Genomic DNA, 9,320 nt, shown 5'->3' with positions numbered 1-9,320 from the left:
TGACTGAACTGTTATTGATTATACTGTCTAACTGAATTAAACTGAGTTCACTGAGTTTCGTTGACTGATGGAATACTACTGAATTCTGTTAACTAACTGAATTTACTGAGGCCTGAGCTGAATACTAAAGTGGACTAGACTGATAATAAGTCTACTAAGTGCTTTATGAGTTCTGTAACTGACTGAGAGTACTACTGATCGTGACATGACTGATACTATCCTGAGACTAAACATGGCTCTAGGTAATTAGCTAAATTGTCGGGTATTAAATACCCCAGGACTTGATAACATATATTATAAGACATGGGACAATCTTCAAACATGATAAATAACTACTTGATCATTATTCATTCTTCTGGAAAACACTTGCATGACATGAACTTGAATACATGCTAACATGATATAATTTCATTATTTAATTCTCATGAATAACTCATCAAACACTTGGAAGGCATTGTATATGCACATAGTACTAATCAACACATGAGCATCACAATTTCAAGGATTTAACATGAATTCACATGATACTACATACATAATAGTTGTTTTTACATAAATCTTACATGATACTATCTGTCGAAGCACAGATAGACGTGCCGCATAGTCGGAATCGACGCGATGGCCAATACGCCGTGTTGAGTCCGCGTTGTTTCACTGGAAATTGCCACTGGGAGCCAAGGAAAAATATTGATCGACGCGATAGCCGCCATGCCATGTTAAGATCGCGTTGATTCACTATTTTGGATTCCCAAACATGGTTCAAACGAGGTCCAAAAAATACAAAACTCGTCTGGGAACACCTACTTATATTCCTGATCATGAATCAACCTATAGATTGATATTTTAAGGTCATAAGATTCATGAAATAGAGTTTCCAACATATGAAGGACAAAATAATACTAAGTCTGAATACTTACCTAGAATTTTTCTAAGTTTAGGACCCCTTAGCAAGCTTAAAAGACTGAGTTGAGCTTAGGATTTTGTGGGGTCTTACACTACTCAAGGTAATAACATAACGTAGCCAATCTAGCATCTCAATGCATCCTAACCAAGTGGTAAAACTAGTGTTGGCATACTTAGGGTCCCTAATCATAATGTCTAACCATGAGATAACTATCAATAACGTAATTTACCATACATAGGAAAGGAAGAATCATATCGACAACTTCGGCTACCAGTCAATAATCGACCTACCATGAACTCACTATAATAACGACAATAAAGTATCTGGCTAGTTTGGAAAAACAATACCTAACTAGGCCCCCATAAGCCCAGAAGGTCCAATCAAAGACTCAGAAAACAAAAATAATAGATTATAACTATACAATTCCTCATAAGGCCAATATATATAAGCACCAAATAATTATACTATTGAAACGGAATACATATAAATGAATGTAACATAAATCAATAGTAAACCATAACCGATATGAGGGACATAGTGTACCATGTGTATAGACTTCCTTCAATAGAATAGCTAGAAAAAGAAGGACCTTCGATGACTATTCTTCTCCGGGATTATGGTTCACAGTCGAAGGGGCCCCTAGGGCTTACAAAAATATCCATATGCACTATATGGTCTTGATCCTGGACTTCTAATAATTATTATCATCATTCCATTTCATCTAGTATAGGAGGATATATATAAATATTATATGCGTAAACTCAAACCGTGACTATAAGAGTGTAATTTTGTAACTCCATTGCCCGAGATCTACTTTTGGACGAAATCAACATAATAGAGTAGAAAGTCTCGAAACCTCTCTCAACCAAATGAAAGAGTAGTGGTAAAAGAGTAGATAAACATGGACCAAAATAAATATCGATCTAATTTCCAAAACATCATCCTTAGTTTCAAAAGCTCGTAAACCATTAATAAGGTAGTACAATTCCTATTCTAAAAGAATCCATTTTGAACATAAAAAATGGGAATAAATCTTTCTTTAGAAAGTAATAGTAAAATCAGGGCTTTGGTTGGAATTGTACCACTAAGTGAGCATGGATTCACCTAAAAGTATACATGCCACCACCAATATCCAAACAATACAACACTAAGCGCCTAACTATCCATAAACTAGAATCACGTTTTTTCTAAGGGCATAATACTCACCTGGAGTTCACTATTATCGTAACGATGACCTTGGGCTTAACAAATATAACTATCATAATAATAGGACTATAATCTGGAAAACTATGGTCCAAGTTACTAAGTGAAGTCGTGTGTCTTAAACTAAAGGATCCTTAATATCGAACTATGGTTAACATGCTCATAATTTAGGGTGATAGGATTCTATCCATAACTTCATCCTAAGGGTCAGGTCACCTTTTTATCCCCAAACTACTCAATTAGGCTAAATCATGATACACTAGTATAAACATGTCCTATCATCCTTACCTAGAAAGCAATCTATATTATACAAAATCTCATGCAGAATAGTAGATCGAGACCTACCTTGATGCCAAACCAAAATTCTTGAATCATCCATAAATCACTCATCTTTGCTCCACAATCCTATAACACCGTCGTGCTATCAAAACAATAACATTGCTTCAATGGATGATTCCCCACATTTTTCTATGTCTCATGCTCTCAAAAATAGAGGACAAAGGTTAAGAATTAGGAAGGAAAATGAGTGAAGAAGGTGATTTATCCTCAGCAGTTGCTGCTAAAGCGGCCAAATGATTGCTTAAGCAATCATCACTTAAGAGGTTAAATGTTTCTTAAGTAATGCTCCATGAAAATTGGTCTTCGCATAAGCGGTTGACTTTCACTTAAGCGACCTACACTTAATAAATGAGGCCATCACTTCAGCAACTTTGTGGGGCCAAGATTGACCACTAAAACGGCCCACTGGTCACTTAAGTGATCACCTCTTAAGAGACCAAAGGTATGCCTAAGCAGTTCCACCTATTGATGCAAGGCACCAGATTTTATTAGGTCCAAGTGGACTCTAATCGGGTGCTCGGGATTCATTCGAAACCCTATGCATGCAGATGAACTATGCTACCATACCGAATTCGAGATTTTAGATGCAACAGAACCATTAAACCTTTATCCAAGATTGTTTCAATTAAATATGGGAACCACATCCATGGTCTCGCTTTAACTACATTCTATCCAGTAGCCCAAATCAAGTCCAAAAACCGTAAGACCTGAACAAAGGGTCCCCCTAGCCTAAAACTAAAATTCTAAAGTTGATAGCACAATTAGAATTCTCATTTAAGGTCAATTATTAGAAGTTTTAGCATGAGACCAATTCTTTAAGGGCAATAGCTCCAAAATAGAAAAATGAGCATAAAAACTAAATAGACTGCCTGATAAGTGAACCGACAGTTTTGGTAAGTCTTAAATGATCTATAACCATTGTAGGAAGTCTCAAAATGCTAGAAACACACAAAAATTAACCTAGAGGATCATTAAAATATCCACTACAAAAAGGACTTTTGTTCGCAAAGTCAATGGATAGAAAGAACCCAAAATCTTGAAAGAACAAGGTACTTGCCCCACATGTCCTGAGCATGACTCCCCAAATAACCTCTGTGGAGAGACAATGTTTCCAAGGGATTTTGCTATAAGTTTCCCCTTTTTAAGCAACTTCCTTACTTCATTATTGAAATAGCCAAAAATCAACCTTAACAACCAACTCGGAATCAAGAATTGCTGATGCATGCAAATCCAGACCATAACACATTAATATCACACCGATACAAACACCACATTGAGAAAAATCAACCAAGCTAAAGGAAAACCATGTCATGAATCTTGCAACCAACTTCAATATCAAAATGCAAATTTATTTTGCCTCCCAAACCTAATATCTACGTCAAACCACTTAAAATGAAATTTGAGTCCTATTCACGCAAACATATACACCATTCTCAAATAACTAGAGCTGATCCACTAAAGATCCATAATTGCAAGCATAAGAATGATCCCAGAAGGTGCTACCTAGACACAAATGTGGATGGTCAAAGCCTGCAACCTCCTGCCAAGGCTATAACTAGTCCGAATGAACCTCCAAACTGATAGTCAGGAATCAGAAGTACCAACTTATAATACTGATTATCTGCTGTAGGATGCCCTACCAAACGTGGTTGAAACCATGATAAGATTAACTTAAGCACATTTTTTCTGTTGAGTTTACATTCAAAATTTCTTGCGAAGATTGAAAACCAAGGTCAAAAGAAGAAACCATCATCAAGTACCAATGGGATATCATCCAAACATCTATCAACCATAATCTATCTGAACTGAAGAAGACCAAATAAGTAGGTAAAGAGTAGGCTTAGCTAGCCTTTAAACAAACACTCAACTGACATAAATTTAGAAATAGAGGCTACAACCATGCTCTACAAATCATAGATAAAATTTTGACATCAAGGTTAAACTACTAGATCTCAACTACCTAGACCAATCCTGTCGACGACTAAGCATCCAAATGCCAAAATCTATCATAACCCTCAAGCAGCTATTCAAAAGAGTTAGAATCCTAAAACTTGAGCCAATAAATCTAAAACAAGGACAAAAAACTAAATCAACCTCACTATAAAAAATTAGGCGTGTCCCCATTGGTTCTCGCCATAGCCAAAATTGAAATGCATTTAAAGAACAAAATGAAAATAGAGTAAGAACCGTATGCTTAAGACATAGGCAATTAACTCTATATATACCGGAGGACATAAAGCATCAAAGCATAATTGAGAACACATCAAGGCTGCGAAGAATACTAATACTATCCATAACTCGAGCAACTCTGAGGAATACAACCTTAGTCTAAATTTGGCCAATCCAATACACGATCTATGACCATAAATACCCATAGACACATATAATCCATTTTTGCCACCCTTTAATTGGATCAAGAACCATATCACGAAGAGAACAGAGTATCTAAATCCACATTAATACCAAGATTAAAGCTATCATCAGGTGACAAACCTAACTACCAGAAAGATAAGACTTTAGAATCAACCTCAGAAATAAGCTATTAGAATTGAATTACCAACTCTAGAACAACAATAAAACCATGGAAGGCCAAGCCTTTATTCACTTTTACAAACCATTCAATAGCCAATCTAACCTTACTAAAAGGGAGTGAATCAACCAATAAAGTTAGCCTTCAAGGCCAACAAATAGAATCATGAGGAAGGGGACTCAAACTAGATAATACTAGTCTAGTTGTCTATCATGAATGAATTAATAACAACTAAAATGTTAATAATAGAAACAATAACATAAGCCATAGAAGACATCAAAAACAAAAAACATAACCACACCACTCTAAGGTCATAAAAAGGGTTATAAGGCAAAAAAAAAGGGACTTTAACCCAAATACTACATCCCAAAGGAAATACCGCATGGATCCACTCAATCCATTACTAAAAGAAATCATCTATGAGGTTAGTCACATATGTATGAAATCTATTCCAAGTCATACAACAACCAATATAAAAATACCATGATATATAGTGATCGATAGGCATAAAAACCCTAATTTAACTCAAATAGAAAGTAAAATATAAGAAATAGAAGGTGAACCTATCAGAATAGAAATCTAAAGTCATAAACTTAATGTGCCAGAAGGAGTATGAATCTAAGTGGGTCTAACTACGAACTGAGTATCTGAATTACAAACTGAGGCACTAAGTGCACTACCTCTAACCGATGGTGCCATATCTCTATGAGGCTGATATCAATGATATATACAAATAACCCCACATCAGGGTTACTCTTTGGACCAGTGACCAATCTTTCTGCAGTTAGAACTAACCCTGAAGCCCTAAGCTATCAAGAAACACAAGATAACCCTAACTGGTTGATTGAATGACGTCAGCGATACTGATTATTAAAACAACCATCATCCCTACCATTATAACATATCTCAGGAGCTTTAGGATGGCGAGGAACATATGTTGACCCTGTCTGAACAACCAACTTGCATCTGAGATACTCTCTAGATAAATGGCCAATATCTCTACAACTAAAACAAGCTTCTCAAATACTCTGAGGTACTACACTCACTGATCCAGAATGGTCTCCATGGACTAAAGATCCATACTAAATACTATGTAAGGTCTAACAAGAACTTTATCATTGTGACCATCACGACTGATCTAAGAGGGATATATATCCTAAGATGCTACTTGTATGGAACTAACAAGAAAGTAAAGTTGATTCTAGCCGAGATGATCTCTATTCCCAAATGGAATACTAATAACACTATACTAATGATATGGCCTCTTATCACCACCTCCATATATCTTAATACATGCTCTCTCTATGGTTTTTTCATGATCAACAACTTGAGAAAAAGAAGACTCAGGTTCTATCAAATGCTTTCATACCAAAAGGAGTGGAAAAACAAATCCCTTAATAAATCCATGCACCATCTCATGTTCTCAAGGATATAGCATAGGAATATGTCTAGTCCACTCAAGAAACCCAATTTTATACTATAAAATCGATAAGGAATTCTTCTGAACACCAAATAACCCAACCTTAGTTTCAGAACTGCTCAATGTACCATTCTATCTCTGGATGTGAGGTATCTGTTAAAAGGATGAGAATCCCTAATGCTGAATCTTGAAAGGTCAAAGTAGTCACAAACTCTATTGGAGCCTAGGCTAGACCCAAATCTTTTGCTGACACTGTAGATCATCGGTATTAATCTTTATCTCCCTAATCCATAGTCAACCTGTCATGAACTAATCATCATAACAATAATATAGTAAACAGTGCCTAATTAGCCCCTATAAGATCGAAAGGTCCAATCAAACACTTAACAAAAAGGAATCATAACTTATAATTATATTGGTGATGGGAAAAGCTTAGGAATGAATGCAGCATAACCTCTTTAAGCCAAGAAGGTACGAATAAAGTGAAGGGCCCCTTTAAAAGATATCGGTGGCTTTTTTATGGTAGTAATTGGGAATATCTCTCTTCTTTTCTTAGAGTGCACAGTTTGCTTTCATGCTGCCTAATAGTAAACCATAACCTATCTGAGTACCATAATATACCAAGCGGATACACCTCATCTAGCTCAGTAGATAGCAAAGGAAGGACCTTCAGCGAACGCTCTTCTCTAGCACTATGGCTCAAAATCAAAGGGGCCCTAGGTCTTTCAAGAATAACCATATACACTGTTTGGCACCAATACCAGAGAGATACATATAAATAATAAGTGCACAAACTTATATCGTGACTAAAAAGTGTAGTTTTGTTACCCCATTGCTCGAGATTAACTTTGGGACTAATCAACCTAATAGATTAGAAAGCATCGGAATATATCTCGATCGAAGAAAATAGTAGTGGTAAATGAGTGGATAAACCATGGACCAAAATCTATCTCGATGTAATTTCAAAAATATCATCCTTAGTTTAAATAGCTAGTAAATCATTAAATAAAGTGGTATGATTGCAATTCTAAAAGAATCCATTTTAAATGTGAAAAACGAGAATAAATCCCTTTTTAGAAAAGAATAGTAAAATCAGGGTTTTGGTTGGAATCATACCACTAAGTGATCACGAATACACCAAAAATTATGTATGCCTCTACTAGTATTTAAAAAATACAACAACAAGAGCGTAAGTCTCCATAATCTAGAATCATACCCTTTCTAAGGGCAAAATACTCACTTGGAGGCCAACTGGTATCATAACCATGGCCTCGGGCCCAACAATATATAACTAGCCTAATAATAGCAGTATAATTAGATAAACTAAGGTTGAAGTCACTAAGTCAAATAGTGAGTCTAATACTAAAGGATACTTAATATCGAACTATAGTTAACATGCTTGATAACTCTCAACTTACATGTCAAATTAAGTACAAGGCAATCATTGTCAATATAATATCCAACTTTGAGTCGGGGTCAAATCCACAAAGAATAATGTAAATGGTGATCGAGTAAGTTCGATATAAAACTTTCTTGCTAAATTCAAATATGGGATACAAATATTGGGAGTTTTTGAATGTTTTTAAAAACTATAACAATTTTAGGGCTTCTAGAAGACTAACTCGAGGCTAAAAATAATTAGAGTAGAATCAATTAGGAATGAATTTGGGGGTTATACCATTCTAGGTGTGAATTCATACATGGGTAATTGAGAATTTATCCAAATTTAGCTAGTCGTCATGGGTAGGCTAGATTTAAGGTATTTGTTTTAGTCTTTCAACAAAACACTAAATTTTACTCATGGTTTCTTTCAAACACCTCATGAGAGTGACAAAATCATCAATCTAATACCTCATACTAGTATCCTTATTTCTAAGATGATGCTTATGAACGTAGAAAATCCATACAACATTCCTATTTCTAAAATAATGACATGAGAGAAACTAATTCAAAGTGTAGTTCACTATTACACATCACCCATATCCCTCTTTCAAGGATGATATGGAATCCACGTCAATTGGGGTTTTCACCCATAATTTTCAATTCCAACCTAGAGTAATAGAAAAAGCCACAACAAATAGATAATGAGGTAGATAAATACACAACACCCATGAACTAATCACAATCTATCCAAGCATAACCCGACGAAGATGAGCTAGCGACTCATAAAGATAGAGAGTAATGATAGACCAAGATTTCTACAAAATTGATCCATGAAAGATAAAGAGAATGTAAATAAAACTTTAAATTCGTATAAACCTTTAATGGAAAGTGCTAATCCTTCACTTAGAAGTTACTCTAAGTTCTTATTAGCTCAAAAGTAGTACAAAAATAATGTTCCAAGCACCACGAGATAAGATAAAAAAATTGGTCAAGATTCGCCTTCAGTGAAATGGTTTAACCCCTTAAGATTTAGGTCTCAGCTATGTGAAATTACAATTCTACCCTTAAAACTTTTCCACCCTATTGCGATCGCCATTCCTTGTTTGCGATTACGTTACCACAGTCGTAGTGGTCCTATCGTGATTTCCCTTTAATTGACTTGCTGACTGGTCATGATCGTGACCTTCAGGCCACAATCGCAGTACCTGAGGGTTGACTCTTGGGCCTGTACTTTTATCTCTAGCTCCTTTTTGTCTATTTTTCTTTAATTTCTGCTTGACTTCAACTCATTTTCATCATAGAACCTGCAAGATAACAAAAATTAGAAATTAATGCATTTCAATGGAGAACTAGCCTCATTTACATATTTAAATCATAGTAGTGTGCAAGAATTTGGATATCAATGAGTGGTAAATTTGCTACTCATCGACACCCCCAACTTAAAACTTTTCTTGTCCTCAAGAAACACTATTCTATACTAAATGGGGCTAATCAACTTATAATCCCATTCTTATAACCAAATGATTACCATGATTCCAAAC

The sequence above is a fragment of the Capsicum annuum genome, chromosome 7, assembly GCF_002878395.1.
Source record: "Capsicum annuum cultivar UCD-10X-F1 chromosome 7, UCD10Xv1.1, whole genome shotgun sequence".
Taxonomy (NCBI): Eukaryota; Viridiplantae; Streptophyta; class Magnoliopsida; order Solanales; family Solanaceae; genus Capsicum; species Capsicum annuum.
This window is presented reverse-complemented; position numbering follows the sequence as displayed.